At 39.7% G+C, this 21,472-nt stretch overlaps 1 protein-coding gene across 5 annotated transcripts in view; it reads left to right on the forward strand.

The window, feature by feature from the left end:
* FILIP1L (filamin A interacting protein 1 like) overlaps window positions 1-21,472 on the forward strand; it is a 196,490-nt gene that overhangs the window by 156,212 nt on the left and 18,806 nt on the right. The window contains exon 1 of one of the 5 annotated variants that reach the window (XM_052664721.1): window positions 7,677-7,789. The exons of the other annotated variants lie outside the window; for them this stretch is intronic. The gene's annotated coding sequence lies outside the window, so the exon portion shown is untranslated. Of the gene's footprint in view, window positions 1-7,676; window positions 7,790-21,472 lie in introns of those variants that run through there. 5 annotated transcript variants of the gene reach the window in all.

Below are 21,472 nucleotides of genomic sequence, written 5' to 3' on the forward strand. Positions count from 1 at the left end.
AAATTCAAGCCTCACAAATGCAGACATCTTAAGAAAAGCCAACTTTAATCAAATTTTATCAGGTCATCCACAACTGGGTTTTATTTAACCAACACAACATATCTTAGGAACTTGGAAAATACATGGTTGTTTTTTTTGTTTTTTTTTTGTTTTTTTTTTTTTTTTTGCAATTGCCAGTTCTAGGCCTCTGTTCCTCATATGCAGAATCCAGACACTTCTTTAGGTATTGCTTTGAAAGTTTAAATAACCATAAATGTTGTCATTTTTCACAAAAAAGTTGCAAGCAGTATCATAAGCACTGTGTTACAGTAACTAGAACTGATTTCCTCCTTCTGTCCTCGCTACTGGCTAGAGTTATGCATATATTTTTACCTATAGATACGCACATATTTTTATTTTTGAAGGAAAAAAAAAATAATACTAAATTTACCATGCTCAAATCTTTGTATTTTAAGGATCACCCGAGAGCTCTAAAGCTTGTACCACTGTATCACCCTCACTGGGAAAAACAACTTATGTTAAAAAGATAAGGAAGATTACAACTTGAAATTATGTGTTCATTTAAGAAGTCAGCTTACTTAATGATTATTGAATGTACAACGGGTTTGGTAGCAAAAGGATTCACTTCAGACTTCCTTTATACAAAACTGCATTACTATATGAGAGAATTCAATGCATCTCTACCTTTAATCAGTTCTACATGGTACATCACATGATCACACACATAACATACACACAACCTTTTCTGAATTGTAACTATCATTCAACTAACGGATACTGATCTTTACACTGTGAGCTTCTGAGTTCAAGGGCTAGAGCAAACAGAAATAATGCCCTGGGAGAATGCTTCCAACCAAGTTATCAAGGGGAAGCAACATTCAAAGGAAAAGAACAGAAATAGATTAAAAATAAGCTACCGAACAACCAAACCAGACCAAAACAACAACAACAACAACAACAACAACAACAACAACAACAAAAACAAAGAGAACAACCAAAACAACACAAGGTAAAGGAGACAATAAAGCACAGGAAAGGTTGCAGGGAAGACTGTTAAAAGAGCACAGAATTGTAGACACTAACAAAAATATTTTGTCTCTGCTTCAGGTGCTAAAATAGAATTGCCTTAAGTCATTTCTTTGTGCTCTAGTACAGCATTCAAGAATGAAGCAATCTGTGGGTTATTCAAGCATTTACTTCATCTCCTGAATGACCTTCTTAGTAACAGCCCGTCCTGTTGACACAACTTCCAGAGGCATGAGATCAATAAAAATGTCCCAAGATACAGGCACAAATTTAAGATTGCTGACTTTAAGGTAATAGGTATTAATGTTGACATCTTTCTTGCAGGCTGCCATACAAACAAAAAAAAGCCAAATTAATACCTTTTTGCATTTATTCTCCTTCCTCACTCAAGGATTCTGTGAAATTTTTGTTGCAGACTCTAAAGCTAAGGAGAGTCAGAGTCTGCTAAATACATTTCCCCATGCCCAAGAGACTCCTTGAACAGTACCTGCTGTGGGCAATACTAATACAAAGAACTACACGAGACAACATGCGAGGAGATCAAGAAACTCTCTAAATGCTTTTCCAGACTACAGAATTGAACCACATGACAAAGTCACATTTTTAAACCATTAATCTATCAGATAGCTCTGCAATTCTGAATCCCAAAGGGATCAAAGTTTTTCAGGGTACGCTACATCCCTGGGAATCCACAATCTAAAACGCGCTGTATGGGATACACTTGCCTCTGTGTTTTTTCTGTATAGATTCCTTGAATCACCAATAACTAAAGTCTACTGTATGACTAGTGAAATTTCAGAGAATAAGGAAAACATTTTAAAATGTATTTTTAGCAGTCCAAAGCACCTGTGGGTCAGCATCACTCAGTAACAAGAAACAACAGATACAAAGGGAAAAGTATTAGTGAAGAGACGTTCAGTGATATGGAGGAACCAAAGGGATAATTTGATCTACATCAAAAATCTACAATTTGTTTCATCTGACTCAAAGCCCTGAAAAGAGCAACCATCACTGACACCATGCTTAGGTCATGCCTATGCAGCAAGTTAGGTCAACAGCTCAGAAAGATTTGCTCCATTTAATATAATGACTGGACTCACAGCTTAGGTTAACACACAGAAAAAAAATCCTGAGACAGGGATTCATGTGGAGCCTGATTTGAAGCTTAAAATGTGTCAGTCACCACTTCAGTGAAGTTCTACTGCTTTGGCTGCATTTAAAAGGACATGGAGGAAGAAAAGTAGGCAACTGAGTGAAGTGCCGCTTCTTTTTTTTTTTGCTGGGTTCCAATGACTAAAATGAAGATGTTCTACTGAAAATACGTTCTACTTTCAAATATGTCTCCATATACATAATTTAGCTCCCTCCAATCAGGCCCCAGCTGGAATACTGTGCCCAGGTCTGGAGCCCCCAGTACAAGAAAGACAGAGAGCTACTGAAGAGGGTCCAGAGGAGAGCCACAAAGACGATCAGGGGACTGGAGCACCTCCCCTACAAAGACAGGCTGAGGGAGCTGGGCTTGTTCAGCCTGGAGAAAAGAAGGCTGCAGGGTGACCTCATTGCAGCCTTTCAGTACCTAAAGGGAGCCTACAAACAGGAGGGGAATCAACTGTTTGAAAGCATAGATAACAGCAGAACAAGGGGAAACGGTTTTAAGTTGAAGGAGGGAAGACTTAGACTAGATATCAGGGGCAAGTTCTTTACTATGAGAGTGGTGAGGTGCTGGAACAGGCTGCCCAGAGAGGTTGTGGATGTCCCATCCCTGGAGGTGTTTGAGGCCAAGCTGGATGGGGCCCTGGGTAGCCTGGTCTAGTATTAAATGTGGAGGTTGATGACCCTGCCTGTGGCAGGGGGGTTGGAGATTCATGATCCTGAGGTCCCTTCCAAATGCAGGCCATTCTGTGATTCTGTGATCACAACCTCCTTGTGCTACCGCATTAATAGTGAAATGGCTGCCATACTTCCATAAACAGCCTGAACAGACAAGCATATTTGCAGAACAAAAATTGAAAAAAATTAACGCAGAACAACACTAATAAAAACTTCTGAGTTCAAACTGCTTGGTAAAATACACTATTGTGCAGAGTTTTCATAGACCATGAAAAGTTATCTCCATTCATTATGCAGAAAATTTACTTGGCCAAGATTTATATGTGAAGACATACATATTAAATTCAGTTAATGTTTGCTCATGGCAAGCTCTGTCCCACACAAAAATGCCTTTTTCATTAAAATTTATCTTGGCTCTATATACAACAGGACTCCATCTCACAAAAAGACATGGAACATTTGCCAGTTCCTCTTAGGAGAGAAGTCATTAGTAACGACATGAAAAGATGCTGTCATACACTTCTCATGGCAGAGCCCAACAAAAAGGGATCAAATTATCCCTAATATTTGGCTAGGAATTTTGTTTGTATCTGACAAAGTGGGGAGAATAATGGAATCTGCAAACAATAGGGGACTTTGGGAAAATATTTCTTCCTGCTGCCAAAAAAATTAAAAAACACACAGTAATGAAGATATGAATCTCTTTCCGTCCACAGTCCATAGTCAGGACACATGAATCTTAAGAATGTTATCTTTAGAACTTTCTCTTGCTTTCCCCCCTTGCCTTCCACATGCAATTTATCAATAGTCACTGCATTTCAGACCATCTTTTAGCCACAGTGACACTCATATTTCTTCCCATAATATTTAGAAAATAATACATGCAGTGGGATACAAAATACTAAAACAGTCTTTACTGATGAAATCTAAGAGATCGTCAACAACAACGCTAGGAAAAGCAATAAAAACAAATTGAACAGAAAATTTTAAAAAGATGTTATTAATCCAGGAAAACATTCAGAAAGCGAGCCCTCATCCACTGACTTACTGGTAAAACTCCCATAAGACTTCAGAGAAAAGGCTGAGTATACACTGGATAAAAATCCTTGAAATCACATGAGCTATTAATACATTAAGTGTCAGATCCCATTTATACAAGCCACTGAATTAGACTTGTCAACACTGTACGCATTTCAGTATTCCAGTATCCCTTGCAAAGCTTAAGCAGAACTCCATCCAAGAAAACAAACAGTTTTAAGTAATGTAGAATCCTAACAAATGCCTTGATGGTATTTGTACTTCTGTAGATGTCTATTTTTGGAATATGAAAGTAACCTAAAGATTTAGATCCCACAGAGAACTTTGAAGACTGAGCCTCAGCGATTCAGCGATATCTACATGGAGGAAACGTGACTAAGAGCCCAATCCAGCCAAGAATTTCAATATATCATTAAAATCAGGCTTATGCTGAAGTCCTTACTTTTTTCAACAAAAATACACAGGACTATCTTTAAGTGCTCTGTTGAACCGAGGCCCAAGTTCTAATTTCCTTTATTTATCTTAGATACAAAATGGCTACAGGAGGGGGGTCAAACGCTGCAATAGATAGCTTATGGGTTTAAAGACACTGGAACGGCTGCTATGAGCTGCTAAGGGAAGAAAGAGAAATAGTTTTAACAGTGAAAATAATGGGAAGAAATGAGATATTTTAAGATAGAGTCTAAATAAGAGGCTCAAAGTCATTTAGCTTACTTGCCCCATCTCTTCCCTGCCTGCTAACCTGCCATCTTTCCAGCTTCAATTTTTTAAAGTTGAATCCTAAGATAGTGTGGGTGTAAATAATAAAACAGAATGGTAAGCAGAGAGAGAACAGAGACTAGAAAGAAGATACTGCAAACAGGCTGCAGGGAGCAGCCCCACATTGTCAGAGAATGCAACAAATAAGGTTTTCATTTTGTCTTCACTCTCTACAGATCCACTTTCTTTTGCTGTCAACAGTACCTGCAAATACACCAGCTCTGAACAACTCTGACTAGTAACTAAGGAAACCAAATTGGTTCACAGGGAGCAATGGGAAGTGACAAAGACATTTTTTCCCTCCTGTGAACTTCACCACAGACAGATCTGCACCTAGAGATAGTGGAAGACACTGTGAGAAGGCAGAAAAGGAGAGCTTCTCAGTCTCTAATACAAGCTTTTTATGTTACAGGAATCCAAGAGCTGGAATTCTTAATCATGCATCTCCTTAACAGTGCTTGAAATAGTGCTGTGCTCTGTCTTTTATGAAGTGGTGACAATGCAAGAGAAGGAAGTCAGGTCACTGCACACTCATCTGATGCTCTTTGACAAAGCACTTTTGCAGAAGGTCACAGATGTGCACTTTTACATCACAGAGGAAAATTAATTAAGAAACTTGAAGTTCATACTTCAGCCGTTCCCAGATGTAAACACAGATTTACAAACAGGAGGATTTGCATTCCCTGTTCCCTGCTCTAGCCTGCCCCCAGACTGTCAATAAACTTATCACCAGCACTATCTGACCCGTGTTCCCAGCAACTTGAAAACAGAACTGGAACACAAGGATGCTCTTTTGTTTACCTGCTTTTAGGAAGTCTTCTTCTAAGCTGTTCCCACACTACAATAACTCTTTCAGTGTGGCAGAACAAACATGCAGGAAATTTTCATGCAATGAAGACCAAAGAGATAGGGGATGTGTAGGTAAAGGGGAAGATGCACGTGAACAACAACAACAACAAAAAAATAATAGAGAAGGAAAGAAAAAATCATTAAATAAAAAAGAAAAATATTTTTCACTCTAACTATCTGTATGGGTAAACACACATTTAGAAGAATGCATACAAATTTAACTCCTAGCTACCTTTAACAAATACATTACACACGGTAGTCCCCTACTTACCTGATTCCCACCCTGCAACCTTAGTTGGATGCAGAATTCCCCACAGCTCACTCTGTGACAGTCCCTGCACCTGCAGCTGTTCTCTTCTTCCAGATAACTGCAGAGTCCCCACAGAAGAGTATGTAGGTGACTATGAAACCAACTTCACATTTCTCAAACAAGATCACCTTGATAAGCTGCTATGTAATGCAAATGCCACATCAGCACAGTACTTTTAAGAAAAATAAACCAAACAAAATAGTAGTTCCCAAGAACTTTAGCCAAGCCTCCATACAGCCCAATTCTAGCTGGAAGACAGGCTCTTTTTTGTTTGGATTTGGTAAATCTTCTTACAATACAAAATAAACGTTTTCCTGGTCTGTCCATTGGTATTTTCACACAATACATTGTTATCCCTAAAGTCAATTTTTAAAGGATCAATACAGAGGTATGACACTTAAAGAGATCTGGAAGATTTTGATCACACCAGCCTGAATTTCCTCAAGGACTTACAAGGGGACAGCAGAATCCTCCATGCACACAAGCAACACACTTCTGAATAAGCTCTAGCTTATTCAGGCACAGTGCAAAGGCTTGGTTAAAAAATTCCACCTGAAAAACAAATGCATTTTTAAGACTACGTTCACGAGAAGTATGTGCAAGTAGCAAGGAGATATCTTTCTTTGTAATGAAACATAAACATTTTAATCACCATTTGTCTTCAAACACATGGACAGCACCCCCAAACAAATGAACTGCATTATGTAGCGAGGCAGTGGCACAGACTGCATAGGAAGGTGGTGGAATCACCATCCCTAGAGGTGTTCTAGAGCCATGTAGACACGGCACTGAGGGATGGGGTTAGTGGGAATGGTGGGGATTGGGCCAGGTAGGTCATATGATGATCACATGCATCATAGCAAAGTTTATCTGAAGACTAAAATTCAAATGTTCAAAGTGAATTGTGGAGGCATCTAGTCTTAAGAGAGCTGCACTAAACAGCACAGAATGCCCTTTGCACGGCCTAATTTATTCATCAGCACCAGAAGAGTTTATTTCAGTAACTTAGTGGAATTTCCACAACAGATCTGACTGTTATTTCAGGTATTTGTTCCTTGTGTTCTCCATGTTTATTCCGGGTGTATGCTGAAGGACAGGGAATACAAGAGATATGCTTTAAGCTCCACAGTCTAAATCCCTCTTTTTGGCCTTCTGCCTTTTTCCTAAATATTAAAACAAACGACTCATTTCTCTAAGACCTTACTAAAAATAGCCAGTCGGGCCACTTAATTGTGTTAGCTGGAACACAAACATGTGAGAAGAAAAGGGCTCTGCAGGAAAAACACTGAGGGGAGGAAAAAAAAAAAAAAAAGAAAAGGAGGAAAAAAAAAAAAAGATTTCATCTGGCCTTCCCATCATCACTCGGAGAATTGTTTGGTAGTTACATCATCAGGAAATAAAATACTATCCTCTGCAGACCCCGACTCTTTAAAGAAGGAGGAGAGAAAAAAGAACAGGCTGAAGTTCCTATCACCCTCTGAGGAGCTGAGCTAAGATCACTTTTTCTGTCACGGGAAAAAGCAAGTGAGAGAAAAATAAAAAATAATTAAAGAATAATAATAATAACAACCCCTTCGGGACAAGTTACTAAGGGAGATGCGGTTGGATATGACATACCCCCTCTTTTTTCAAGTTCCAGCCTAACTGCAAAGCGTTACAGCTGATCAGCCAACAGCTCGAGTGCCCGCGTTGTAAGTGACCTGCCGCAGCCCGGACCGTTCCCCCGTGGTCCCTGGGCCACGACCCGGCGGGCACGGTTGGGGGCACGGCTGGCGGCACGGCTCCCCGCAGCGCCGCGCCGCCACGAGCCCGCTCACCGCGCGGCGCCTTATATGGCGCGGCCATGACGTCATGCCGCCTAGGCTCGGGCCGCCCGGCGCCCGTCCCGCAGTGCTGCCGGCGGAGCGGCGGCGGGAGGCGCGCAGCCCGCACGGTCCCGCGTAGCCGGCTCTTCCCTAGCGGCTACGGGAGCGGCAGGTAAGAGCGGGCGGGCGGGGACGGCCTGCGGGGACCCTGCTTACGGAAGGGCGTTGAGGAAAAAGGGTGAAAGCCGCCAGGTTTCACCGGGTTGCTGGCAGAGCATCCTATTTCCCTGTAACCTGGCATAGGTGCAGAGCAGACGACAGGAGGGATTAACTCAGCGGTGAGGAAGGAGGGAGGTAGGGATGCGGGAGCTCCTCCGTAGCCGGGTAACGTCGCGGCTGCACTGCATCTGCGTGGGAACGCAGCAGGTAGGGCTCCTGCCCCTCTGCGCTGCCCTTATCCGCACAGGTGGTGTGCTGGGGCACACGGATATCTGCGAGCGTACGCTCAGACTTCTGAGCAACTTCTGCTGTAGTTCACGGGGCGACGCGTGAGTTGCCACAGGCACGATTCCGCCCGTGGGGCTGCGCTCCGTCTGAACCGAGCAGTTGCGACCGGCTCGGAGATCGACAAACTTCCCAACTTCTACACGCTGCTTCCCTCTTCCGTGTCTTGTGTGCAAGTGTCAAGTCACAGCAGCGCTGAGCTGTCAGACGGTGAGAAGGAAACTTTAAATCCCGGTCACCGAGCAAACGAATCTCGAAGGAGAGCAGCCGCTACAAGCGGGTGGGCACCCGGTAGGCTCGGCTAAAGCCTGCGGCTGTCAGCTGCAATTTGCGGGGACGCGCTCCTGTCCCCGGGCTGAGGAGCTGTCACGTCTCCGCTTGTAGGAACAACTGCTCTCAGGTCAGCTCCACTGTGCTACCTGCTGATTCAGGCTGCCAAGCTATGCTCTCCTGAGGCTCATGTGCGCTTCCAAATGTTGCCGCGAGACCTTTAAAGTCGGACAAACTCTACTTGAAAGAAGAAAAATCTGGTTTTGTTGTTTTCGTTTTCCTTAATATCAAGCTACGTAGCTACAAAATACTAGTACAGGATCGAGCTACGTAGCTACTAGTACAGGCAGCAGAAAGCTGTGGAGATTTTCATTTGAAATGAAACTAAATAGTTTCATTCAGTGTTTTAAACCCTTCAGAATCCTTGTTCAGAAAAGTTTAAGCTGCTATTATACAGCCATAAGCATTACTGTGCTATCCTGCACACAAGGCATGGGAGACTGAGAATTGAAATCCCTTGTGAATGTTTTCGGGACATTTTTCCTCTAAAAACAAGTAGCAAACAGTATTTGAGTAGTCATTTTCTACATGGCTCTAAAATCCTTTATAGATATACACTTCCTTTCAAGCATAACTCAGGTATTTCTATATTATATTATTATAACCCTGGCATTTAAATAGATGTCATGTTTCCAAGGTAGTTTTTCTTGTAACAAGCAAAATTTACACTTCTGTTGATGCCATCAGTCCACCGGACTACAGAATCACGGGAGCAATGTCTAGTATATATGGAATGAAACAAAGCCCATAAAGCAGAACAAATGGAAGTTTATACTAGAAAACTAACACCCCAGATCAGCATCCTAAACCCTTACCAAGCCTTCTGCTTGCTATTCTATTGTAGCTGCAGACTAGCAACCTAATTCTCCTTCCCTGATAAATTTTGATTCCTATGCATTATAAATTCAGTCAATACTTTAAAAATGCATTGGCAAGTTATAATGTGGAAATGTTAGCTAAATTATGAAAAGACATGTTAAAAAGCAGAATTAATAAGCAGCCCTTCACATATATCTGAAGGAAAAGGAGAGGCTGAACTCAAAGGACTACAGTATGATAAAGTAAAAAGCATTTGCAGGAATACTATAAATGCAATAAACATGTTTTATGAAGGTAGTAACTAGAAATAGAAGAAAGCCTATCCATATCTAAGAGACTACTTCAGCTCTTCCAAATCCAAAACAGAATAAAGGCAATGTGTACCATTATATTATTTTGATAATATCCTAAGTGTCATCTGTACTGTGAGTACTACCAGTCTAATGCAAAGCATGATATCTGTTAAAAAATAAAACTACTTCATTTCCCATAGTTTGTCTTCCACACACCTAAAGGGAAAACATTCTTTGCCTTACACCTCTAAGACGAATTTTGATCTGATTTCTACTGGTAAAAGTCCAAAATAATTAGACTTGGGTATAACAATTAATATCTTTCATAGTTGTTTCCCACCCCACCCCCCACAGTATTGTGTGCCTTTGTTTTGTCATAGATTTCCTAGTACGTCTCGAAACTATCAAGTTTTAAATAAACAAAATGTTAGCTGATATCACTTAACACTAAGAGGAAAGAAAACAGTAAAGGGAAAGAATAATCATGTAATTCAGTCTTCAGCACCTGGATTTCTTCTGTTAACTTTCTCTGTACCTCTCAACTTTTTTTTTTTACAACAGGTAATGTAAAGAGAAAGTGCTTTAGGAGCAAGCACCTCCTCCAGAAATGAGGGTCAGCCTCCTATCTAACTGCATTGACCCTTTGTTCCTTCCCTGTCACTCCCTTCCTTCCACTGACCGATGTCACATAAATGCTGATAGGGGAATTTTTAGAGATTGATCTCATGGATCAACGTATCTAACTTGCCCTTATTTTATTTTCCCCACCAGTACCAGTATAAGCAAGTCACTGCTTGATTTGGCTTAATAACATCACCCCTGTGTTACTTACCTAATGCTGGAATGATTTATCACATTTGTCATTGTCATGGGAGGGAAAAAAAAAAGAAAAGAAAACCAAACAGCCTGATTTTACTCGCAGCGACAGTTTGCATTTTATGTCAGTTCTTAAAAGCTGGCACTTTTCTTTAGAAAAAGTCCTTTATCAGGGTAGGCTGGCATGGGAAAGTGCACAGCCAACACTCCTTGGGAGCTCTCCTGCACACAGCTTCTCTCAGATCCTGGGTGTGGTATCACCAGAACACAGCTCATTACAGATGCAATTAAAATACCCTGGAAAATATCTAAGTCAGAGAGTACTAAGCAGGTTATAATGTAGGAAGACTCGCCTTTAAAAACCATCCTATTAAAATTTAATTCTGACTCATTAATAGTTCCCTTTAATCCTCCAGCCTGTCATCAAATTGATGCGAATTAGAAACCATGCCTTACCATTAAAAAACAAAAGCTTTCACTGCTTAGGTTTGTCTTTTCATAAATAGATTCTTCATAAATGGATATCCACAAGGTTTATCTTGAGTTTTCTCAATGTGGTCGAAGGCTTGGTTAGTTTCAGTCCCTCACTCCTGCCCCCTAAGAGGGTAGGAGACATTGCTGAAATACTTTAAATCAGCACATATGAGTACATATAAGCACAAGGCTGAGCTTGTGCTTATGTGAGGTAATGGGCATTCTGTGTCTTAACACCTCTCAGTCTGTTCCACTGATGTTGAGGTTTGCTGTGTTTCCTGCTAGTGAGACAAGAACCACTCTGACTGCAACTCTGGCACCATCTTGTCTCTGGGAGGTCAGAACAGCACCTTGCTGCCTGACCGATGGAGCATGCCCACCATCCTCAAGCGTTCAGGAGTTCAAGGACATGCTATTTGAGGAATTCAGTAGCACAGCGTAGCCTCCTGTTTAAAGGCAGTACAAAGCCAGTCCCACCCGAAGCATTGCTGGCTAAGCAGAGTGACAGAACCGAGGTGACAGAGCAGGGGAACATTCCTGCAGTAAGTGAGCGCCAGGTTATCCAAGACAAGTGAACACCCAGCACCAGCACCATGTAACCCTCCCTTAATTATAAAACAGAAAGCTTGAGGGTGAGAGTTCAAACTGACCTTGTTAGGCAACACTTCAAAACAACTACAAGTCATTCAGGTTGATAAACACTTTTTTTTTCCCTCTGTTGCAGAAGTCACCCCTTCTGCTACAGCTCATCGTGCATGTTGTGATGACATTACACACACTTTTCTTCAGCCTTGAGCTGTGTGTGGGACCTGTTGCTGACCACCAGAGAGTGGCTGCCATGGTCAAGAAGCAGAATTCCTACTTGCAGAGCCCACCCGGGCTCAGGCTTCCACAAACCGTTAGAGAAGTACCACAGGCAGGGTACACAAAGCTCTGATGAACGTGACAGAGAATGCAGATGCTAAGAGTGAACTGAAATACTTCTGACAAGGAAAAAAATACCTAGCTATCAGACGCGCTTTGATCTTTGCACAGTTCCACAATAAGACCATTTCTAGTTTATAAAAAACCTTTCTGCTAATCTTGCCAGATGTTTTGGCCAGTATCATTCACAGCATTCACACTCAACAGGACAAACAACATTCAGTTTTCATGTTTATACAATATCCAACACAATCAACATTGAGACCTTGAAAAGCCTTACCATTATTTCTTTTTAAACGTGGGCTGGTGGATTAATCTTGCATACATTTCAGGGAAGTAAAACAATACATGAACCAAATTTCATTGTCCTTTACAGGCTTCCAAAGGCCTGGGAAGGAACACGACAATTACACTGAAGTCAGAAGAAACAATAGGTTAGAAGGTTTAGAGATCTCTCAGAAGCAGCTTAATAAATGCCACAGTTGTTTTAGTTTTTAAACTTTAAAATGCTCCTCTCAGTTATGCAGTACTTCAACTTCAGTCATTCCACTTTCACATCCCTTCCTAGAGAAGAAGAAAGTGAATTAAATGAGCTTAATTTGTACCTTAAAGTTTGGCCTCCTGAACTTGGGGGTACCACAGCACCACATTCAGAGCAGCTAGCCCCTGACCTATGTGTCTGAAATCCAGCACTGCTCATATTCACTTGGATGTGGCTCTCTGAGAACTAACTCATCAACAGCTATTAGTGTATAGGAACATGGGAAAAAACGCAATTTGCTAATGCTCAAAGCTAAAACATTTTCTTAACTTGCAAATAGCACCATATACTTTTATATGTAAAGAGAAAATCTTTTGACTAGCAGCCCACATCAATCCTAAATTAAATATGGAATTCCCTTCAGTGAGAAGGCCACCATGAACTTTGGCAGACTTAAAATTTCTCCTAAAACATGTGTTTTGAAAACCAAGTCTATTATATAAATCATTATACACATTTGGATGCATATGGGTTAACAGGATAGGGGATATAAACCCTCTGAAGCAAAGTTCTCAAGTACAAATTCTAGATAGGACATTCCTGTTAGATAAAATAGATTGCATGTAGTGCAAGAAGCAAGGATAACAGTGTTTAGGCTTCTGCTAAGAGGTGGCACCTTTATTCCCTTTTGGTAAAATAGCAGAGAAAAGCTGACAGTAACCTTAAAGCTTAAAGATTTTGCTAACCTCTATAAAGGAGAAGCAAAATGCAGCACAACATAGAAAGGAGCCTTTAGGAAAGTGTCTGCTTATCCTTGCCTTGTTCCCATTCTCTGCTTGAGAATCTTTGTAAATGGCTAGATTCTCCTGTTTCAATCAGGATTAACTGAGAGGAAAAATATCAGAATTTGACAAGGTAACTTTTTATAACCTGTATGTGACCCTTGCATATTTCTAGTTAAACCAAACAACTAGCAAGTTCTGTCTAGAGATAATGGTGTCTTTTTTATTTTCAGCATTTGAAATAACTTTTTAAATTAATGATAAAAGCTAAAATGTATTACATCAGAAACATACTGTACATGAAAGCATGCTACAGGTCCTTCATTTATAGTGACATTTGAAAATAGGAAAATGTAACCTAACCATCACAGATCATCAGCCAAGAGGCAAGAAAAGAGATCAAATAGGGCACGTAGCCAAATGCCCTTCAGTCACATAACGATGCTCAATTATAAATCAGTCTGGGGTACAATCATGAGGTAGAGATTGCTTGACTGAACTAACAGTTGTTTGAAGATCAGGGAATACCTGGAGTCCAAAAGTCTTTATTTGAAGGGGCAAGGGAAATAGAAATTCACAGACTTTCCTCTTTACTAAAACATCAGAAGTAAAAGAAAATTCTCAAACTATCATCAATAGCTCTCAACTGTAGCTTTCCATCCTACATTCTAAAACAGTGCAAGATCCTTTTGAAGAGGATCAGTTTGGAGAATGTTAATGTAAATCCCCAAGAAGAGCATCTATGCTAAGGATTTAAATGCTTTAAACTTCTTGCCTTTGCACCTTTAAATGATTCACTGACTATTCCCAGGCCAAGGTGGACCAGTGTCCTACTGAAACAAGAGAAAACACAACAGCCAAGCATCTCACACTTCAAGTCTCAACACATTCAGATGTAGGAGACATAGAGCAAAACATTTTGGAGGATTAGGACAGATGGCAAAGAATTGAGTTATTTCCCAGGCAGCAATGTCCACAGAATTGCAGCTTCAATACATGGAACTTTGCTGAGAAGCAATCTGTAATATACCAGGATAGTTTTAATACAATTTTGGAAGGAACCATACTACAGATTTGGAAACTAACAGCATCCTTCATCACTTTTTCTAAGCTATCTTTAGCCAGTGGACTGCACTGTAATGCATTCCTACAGTCTCCTTTTTACTTATGTCCTCCAAGGTGAAGTGCTGGAAAAGTCCATTTTAGAGAAAACAGATACCTTCATATTAACAGGCCACTAAGAAAAAGATGTTTAGCTTCAAAGGGAAATCTCTGTTTTATATAAGTGTTATTACTGTTCTTATTGCTTCCAGTCTTAGCTACTGGAAAGAACTGCATCCATATCAACACACCTGATTATATTAAAATCCCTTGCTTTTTTTGGAAAGCCTTAACAGCACTGCTTCGTGCAACTCTGCATCACAGAAAACTTAATCATCTCAGTCTAAATTTTCAGTAAAAACTGAGGTTCATGTTTTCTGCCCCGAAAACATAGAATGGGGTGCTACCCCAGCCCAGCCTTCAAGCCCCCAGAGTTTATTATACACAGAGCTACATCAGAAGCAAAGCACACCAAAAAGGGTTTATTTTTGTCCCAGGATGTATGTATATAATAAAGACTTTATGGATACGAGCAGAACTTCAAGAAGCCACATAGTTTTGTCCTCCCACACAGGAGTGATGACACTGACGTCACGCCTGAGGAATGTTTGTCTGATTGTTTTTATGTATCTCCTGTTCCTCAAAATGATGGAGAACTCAATGTCTTCTCAGAAAATCCCATTCTAGAGTTAAGTACCATTAACATTTATCTTACAATATTTAATCTAAATGTAATAATTACAATTTAAGCACATACATTCTTGTCATGTTCACTGAGTACATGAAGAATGCATCCCAGCTTGCAGCCAACTTCCACCTTAGAGCAAGTGGCCACTGTATGACTGAGCAGCCTACCCAGCATTGGTGGCAGCAGAAAGTTCAGCCTCTCAGTTCATCAGAAGCATGCATGGGAGCATGGAAAATTCTAAATTTTATCATTGTTGCTAGCCAATAACATACAAATAAGGCCATGCCAGCATAACAGAGAGGCACAATGCCTATATTGCCCTTAGATGAAAATGTGGCCCCAGACATTTACTTCTATATTAAACGTGTGTTAAAATTGTTTTAGAGAACATCCAATTCCTGTAAATGTTATGGGAAAATGACATTTATGACTAACCAGTCTCCTCTGAGAAACATGATGTGTTTTTGTTGGCTAAATTCCATCTTCTGTCATACCAAAAATATTAACTAATTAAAGTAGAAAAAAAGTTTGTATGAATTGGATACTTGCACAATAGTGCTCATTTCTGGTCAGGACAGCAGTACAGCTCCAGGTGAATCAGGTAGCAGGAAAGCATCTATTTACCCAACTGCCTCCAGAAGAGCACTGGTAAAGTGGAGGTCCACCTTGAATCTACGCACTATAATATCATATACCTAGGGGAGAGGGGGGAGGAAATCAAATCAAATTATAGGCAGGAATTACCTATTGAAATTGTTTAGAGATAACAAATTTCAGACTGTTGTCTTAATCTAGTAGTAACACATTTATTTAACCAAAAAGTGTAAAAGGAAGGTTTAAATGTTACACACCTTTATAAAATGACTGACATTTAGGGATTCAAAATTTCTGCAAACCCATCAGTTACTTAAATGATGGAGATTAGATACCTAAGACAAAAAGCCAACCCTCAAACTGTTGGCACTTGTATGAACAGGAAACACAGCATACAGTGTATTACATGCAGTGTAATACTAGGTAGAAGTCCGCAGTGGTAACGGTACAGATACTCCATACAGAGAATGCAAACGCTTACATCTGCCCATGGGGAATAAAAATGAGTAAAAATGGTGGGAAAGCACTATCCTGTTTACCCCTGTGGTACCAAGTGCTTCATAACACTGGTGATTCTAAGAACAGTTCAACATCATGCGGTCGAGCAATAACGCTCTAGCAGTAATGATGAAATAATTAAACATTAAATACACAGCTCAGGCTCATAAAGACACATGATCTTTCCTACTGATTTAATTTATTCAAAATCATAGTGAAGTCATAGTGACACTGTCATTTAAAATTCACAAATTACACAAAGCATTAGTTGCCTTATTTTGTCTAGTAACAGTATCATTAAAGCCTCTTTGAATTAATTCTCAAAATGATCTGTTATAGTAAGTCAACACTGCTTTTCCGTTTTAATAAATCTGAAGCTCAGGCACAAAATTTTACTTGTTTAAGATGAAAAGAAAAAAAGCAGGACCTGGATTAGTAACTGAGAAGATTTGCCTCAGTCTTGTTGCTTTGACCCCTATACCACATCTCTTGTGGTTCATCTTTCCATTTCCTTCAGAAAGCTTTCCATCTGCAAAACTATAATTTCCTGGCTGACGCAAATTTGAAGAGTTCCAAATTCTGAAATTACTTGTTTTATTTCTGACTTTACAGGCAGTTTGCTGGGGGGAACGAGAGAATGCACTACGGTGATATGATAAAATCCCAAACTATTAACCAGCAAAACCCAAGTCGTATTCCTGTGAGCCTGTGAAGTTATTCATCCATTTAAATTCTGAACAGAAGAGGATTAACACTTGCATGCCACTGAAATGCCAAGAGAAATAGATACTAACTTCAAAGAATAATTAAGTAAACTGAAATAGCTGTTAATAGAAAGAGGGAAGGAAGGAAGGAAGAGACATACATCTCCAACATGTAACGCACCACAACACAGACCACAGCTCATCGTGCCATGCTTTCCAGTAGCTGAACTCTGTGAGACTTATTAAGGCTAACCCCAAGTAAAGATTATCACTACTGTGGTCAGACAGAACTCATTACAATTATGTTTTTCAGGATATGCAGTCAAGAAAAAAAAATAAAGCTGTCTGCAAGTGAATAAGATAGCAACATCTTCACTCCTGTCTAAGAATCCTGCTCCTTCCTGTAAGTCTCAGGTGTTGCAAATCTCAGGGCTAGCATTACAAGTCTAGAAATCAAAGGCCAGAATTAAGAACTCATAACTTGCAAATATGAGCAGTTATTGCCAAGAGATTTATTTATGAAAGACTGATCTTCTCATAGATGATTTACACAAACTTCCAGACATGGAAAGGACATAATTCAAGATAGACGTTTCTTAAACTGAGGTTCAACATAAAATTTATGATAAAATGAAACTGAATTTTAGTGCTGGACTACAATGACTCCAACCACAGTCCTAATATCTGTATCTCTATCCCACAGGATGATTTTTCAGCAGCACAATAGTTGTGAAATCATGGCCACAATCAGTGTTATTCTTACAGATTAATTTGGTTTTCAAAGACCAAATAATCCCATTCACATTTACTCAGCATCACAGCTAAATATTTCTGGTTATCCATTTAAAATTTTGCCCAGGTTAACCCAGAACTGGCAACACCATTCACCATATATGACTTGTATTAAGCCTTTTGAAGCAAGTCAGCATTTTAAGCATCAGATAAAACAATGACTACCTCTCTGCGGTAGTCTGTGGAGTAATAAGCAGAACTCACACTCCCCTCATTAAGAGTCCTCATTTAATAGAATAAATTTCCTTATCAGGAAATCTGCCTTACAGACAGTCTCCTGCTGCTGAGACACCCTTTGTGGAGATTTGCATCCTAGTATAAACTAATGATTTAAAATATCTATACATAAATAACATACTGGAAAAAAAATATTAACGTAAGTGCTAGCATTCTGTTGGGAAGTGCTGACTGATTCAGATAAAGGCAACAGATTACACAACAGCTATGGTATGCTGTTGCCGCTGTAATTTCAAAGGCTTTTGACTTTCTTTATGACAGGGGGGAAAAAAAGAAGCATCAATAAAGATAATAAAGAGAGCTATAAAAGTAGCCCAAACATATGTCTTCATAAAAGCTACGCATCCGAAAGTAGGACTGCAGGCAAAGAAAAGAAATGTGCAGCCACCCCAAGGCCAGAAACCCAGTTCAGCAAACCCAGATTTTATTGCCACAAACTGCGGAAGGCACAGACGGCCTGGCTTTCTGCCGAAAATAAATGCTTAACTGTATTGGTGTCAAAAATTACACCGACTTGTATGATTTACCAGAAATGATGAAGCACATTTCTTCTCTTATTAAAAGCCAGACCGTGGCTTATTGCTAACTGGGAAGAATGCCTCAGACGAAGAGGCATGACTTCATCTACATTTAAAAGCTTTCAGCTTAGCATTTTTATTTGCATTGTACAGGGGGAAATTCAAGTACATGCCCAAAAACCTTAGAAGCAAGTTTCCTTCATGTTATAACCTGCAGAACCTCTGGTAAGCCACGCATTTAAGCGAAGAAATAACACATGAGCTCAATAAAAATAGGTGTATTGAAAACTTACCAAAAAAGCACCAATGACATTCAAAATCTCTGCCATTTCTGCTGAATCAAATAAAAATCTTGATACTCAGCACAGATATGCTAAGATCTCCTCTGTAGTTTGGCGAAAGAGATGACAGAAGTCCAGCTTTAAAAGCCAACACCTGCTGCACTAGCATCCTTACAGAATTCACCCTGTGACTGCTTAAAAAAATTTTAAAAAAGCATTTAAAAATTATTATTATAATCCTAAGAGTAATGATTAATTCTAGGCAAGCTAAAAAGTTGTGCTGCTAAGTGTAATGCCATACAGCACAAGACAATGCAATTAAATCCATGATATCAAGGACAAGAAGCTATAGGATGAATACTGAGAAAAGCAATTACAATGAACAGAGAGCTTACAAAGACAATGTATTTCTTTAAGCTAAAAAGACTGGTATTGCAAACAGGTAGGACAGTAAGACAATAAAACAATAATTTATAACAGAAGCCGCATAGAAAGAGTAATAAGGCACTGCCCTGACTCTGTTTAACTACCTACCATTCATGTTCATAAAAGCAGTTTCCAATGCCTGTTTTTGCTGGCCTGGATTCAGAAAGGGTTCTCGTAGTCCTATAGAAGTCAACTCCTTGGAATTATCTATGAATGCTTTGTCTAAATGAGATACCTGCCTTTGTCTAAAACAAAATTACTTGATCACAAAATTCAACTGGAAATGAAAATGCTAAAAATATTTTATGGGATAGGGGGCATCCATTCATTTTATTTCTACTTTTTTTCTTTTTCAAGCCACCTTTTTCTGACCTTCGCACGCTAGAGCTTTTGGTGAAATAGCTCCTTCAAATCCAATGTACTTGGGTCCTTCAAATAGACCTGGTAGCTTTCAACCTTGTGGTATGGCTAAAAACACAGCAGGCCCAAAGTCACATCTTTACTTTTACTTTTCTGCTACTTATGTGGCCAGACTTTATAAGAGAAGACAAGGGAAGCCAGACTTAACATCGGCAGTGCAGAAAGTCCACCAAGTATTCAGTTTCTATTTTGCAGTCCCACAGTCACCAAAAGCAAGTGCAAAAACATATTTGATTACATATATTAAAGTAATAATATTACACCCCTTTTCTTCTATTTAGAAAAACATTAAAATCATTTAACAGCTTCTAACTATGCTCCATAATTTGACTTCACTGAAGTCATGTTATAGATTTAAGGGTTAGAAGTATTTTCTTTATATGTCTGCTTGAATTTTAAAATTGCACTTCATGTTTTCAATCAAAGAAACATTTCCACATACCCTGGAGTGTTTTGAAATGACCAAGGAAACAAAATCTCTTGAAAATTCTTATCAGCTTATACAACAATCCAGTTGAGTTACCAATAGTTTAAGCACTTCTGTTTGAATAACCATGGGAATACATGGTTACTGATCACAGTTTGGGTTAGACTCTCTCAGATAAGCACTCACTTCGGGCTGGAACCTCAAGCATACTGCTGAATCAAAGCTTGGGAAATGAAGTTACATGACAAAAAAGGAAAATGGGAAAATAATACAAACTGTACATGTACGTAATGCTCACTGGAAGGACTTGTGGGATTATTCACTCAAAGATCTGCCAACTGACTCTACCGATTTATTTATGAACAATTCTCTTAGTTGCACCATAAAATATTGCACAGCATTCCTATGAAAATCAGAATTGTTAGGTTATTATTTAGCCCAAGAGTCTTCCTTCTAAAGCTATTTAAGGGGCATCAGTCACTGTAGCATTACAGTTTTGTTTGGCCAGAGAGATATCAACTAGTTAATAAAGAAGTGTTGAGTAAAATCTCAATTAATTTAGGTATTAATCATGTTAGCTAAGTTTGCCTTACGAAAATGAATTACAACAAAGTGAGCTAAAATAAAACACATGCTAATAGCTCAAATCTATTTTATTCATATTAATCTGTCCTAACTTCACGCATACACAAAAAAAATGAGTCTATTCCAAATGAAATCGTTAGTTGTGCTTCTGTTATGGTTTTCATATCTATGGCAACAGTAAATCATCGATTGAACTTCACTACTAAAGCATTCAGAGACAAGGGTGGGGAGGGGAGGGTGATTTTTTTTCTAAGAGGAAATCAGACTCGCTAACATTAAAAAGATGACCCAAGTTTATGCACTGACAACACAGTAAAAAGCCGCCTTTGAAGATGGCGTAGACCTCTTGTTCTGTCAGCCAGCAACATTCTTCTGAGCTCACTTCACAAACCGCTCCCTCTCCCCTTACACCTTTTCATGTCAGTTTTCCCTATTACACTAATCTACTGTTGTAAAGAATTTGGGGCTGCTTGACAACTTTGAAATCAACTCAGTTTACTGTTTTTTCGCATTCCACCAATTTTTCACTACACTGTATTTCATTACACTGAATGTAGTGAAACTGCTGCACTAAAATAAAGACTGTAGGGGCGGTGGTAAGGGTGTTATGAAATTTGATAGTCATAGATTTCTATTGAGTATCCTCATCCTGGAGCAGGTCCAAAGAAGGGCAACAAGGCTTGTGAAGGGCTTGGAGAGCATGTCATATGAGGAGCAACTGAAGGAACTGGGGCTGTTCAGTCTGGGGAAAAGGATGCTGAGGGAAGACCTTATTGCTCTCTTTCAATACCTGAAAGGTGATTTCAGCAAGAGCAGGGCTGGTCTCTTCTCACTGGTGACATGACGAGGGGAAATGGCCTCAAGTCGCACCAGAGAAAGTTTAGGTTGGACATCAGGAAACACTTCTTTACAGAAAGGATTGATAAGCACTGGAATAGGCTCCCCAGGGAGGTGGTTGAGTTACCATCCCAGGATGTGTTTAAAAACACGTGTGGTGGTGCTCAGGGACATGATTTAGTGGCGGATTGGTAGAGTTAGGGTAGTACGGCTATGTTGTGGTTGGACTTGATGATCTTGAAGGTCTTTTCCAACCTGAGCAATTCCATGATTCTGTGATTAAACCACACAAGTCTGATGGACAGCTGCAGAATGGCAGGGGCT

The sequence above is a fragment of the Tympanuchus pallidicinctus genome, unplaced genomic scaffold, assembly GCF_026119805.1.
Source record: "Tympanuchus pallidicinctus isolate F22 unplaced genomic scaffold, pur_lepc_1.0 scaffold10, whole genome shotgun sequence".
In the NCBI taxonomy this organism is placed as follows: domain Eukaryota; kingdom Metazoa; phylum Chordata; class Aves; order Galliformes; family Phasianidae; genus Tympanuchus; species Tympanuchus pallidicinctus.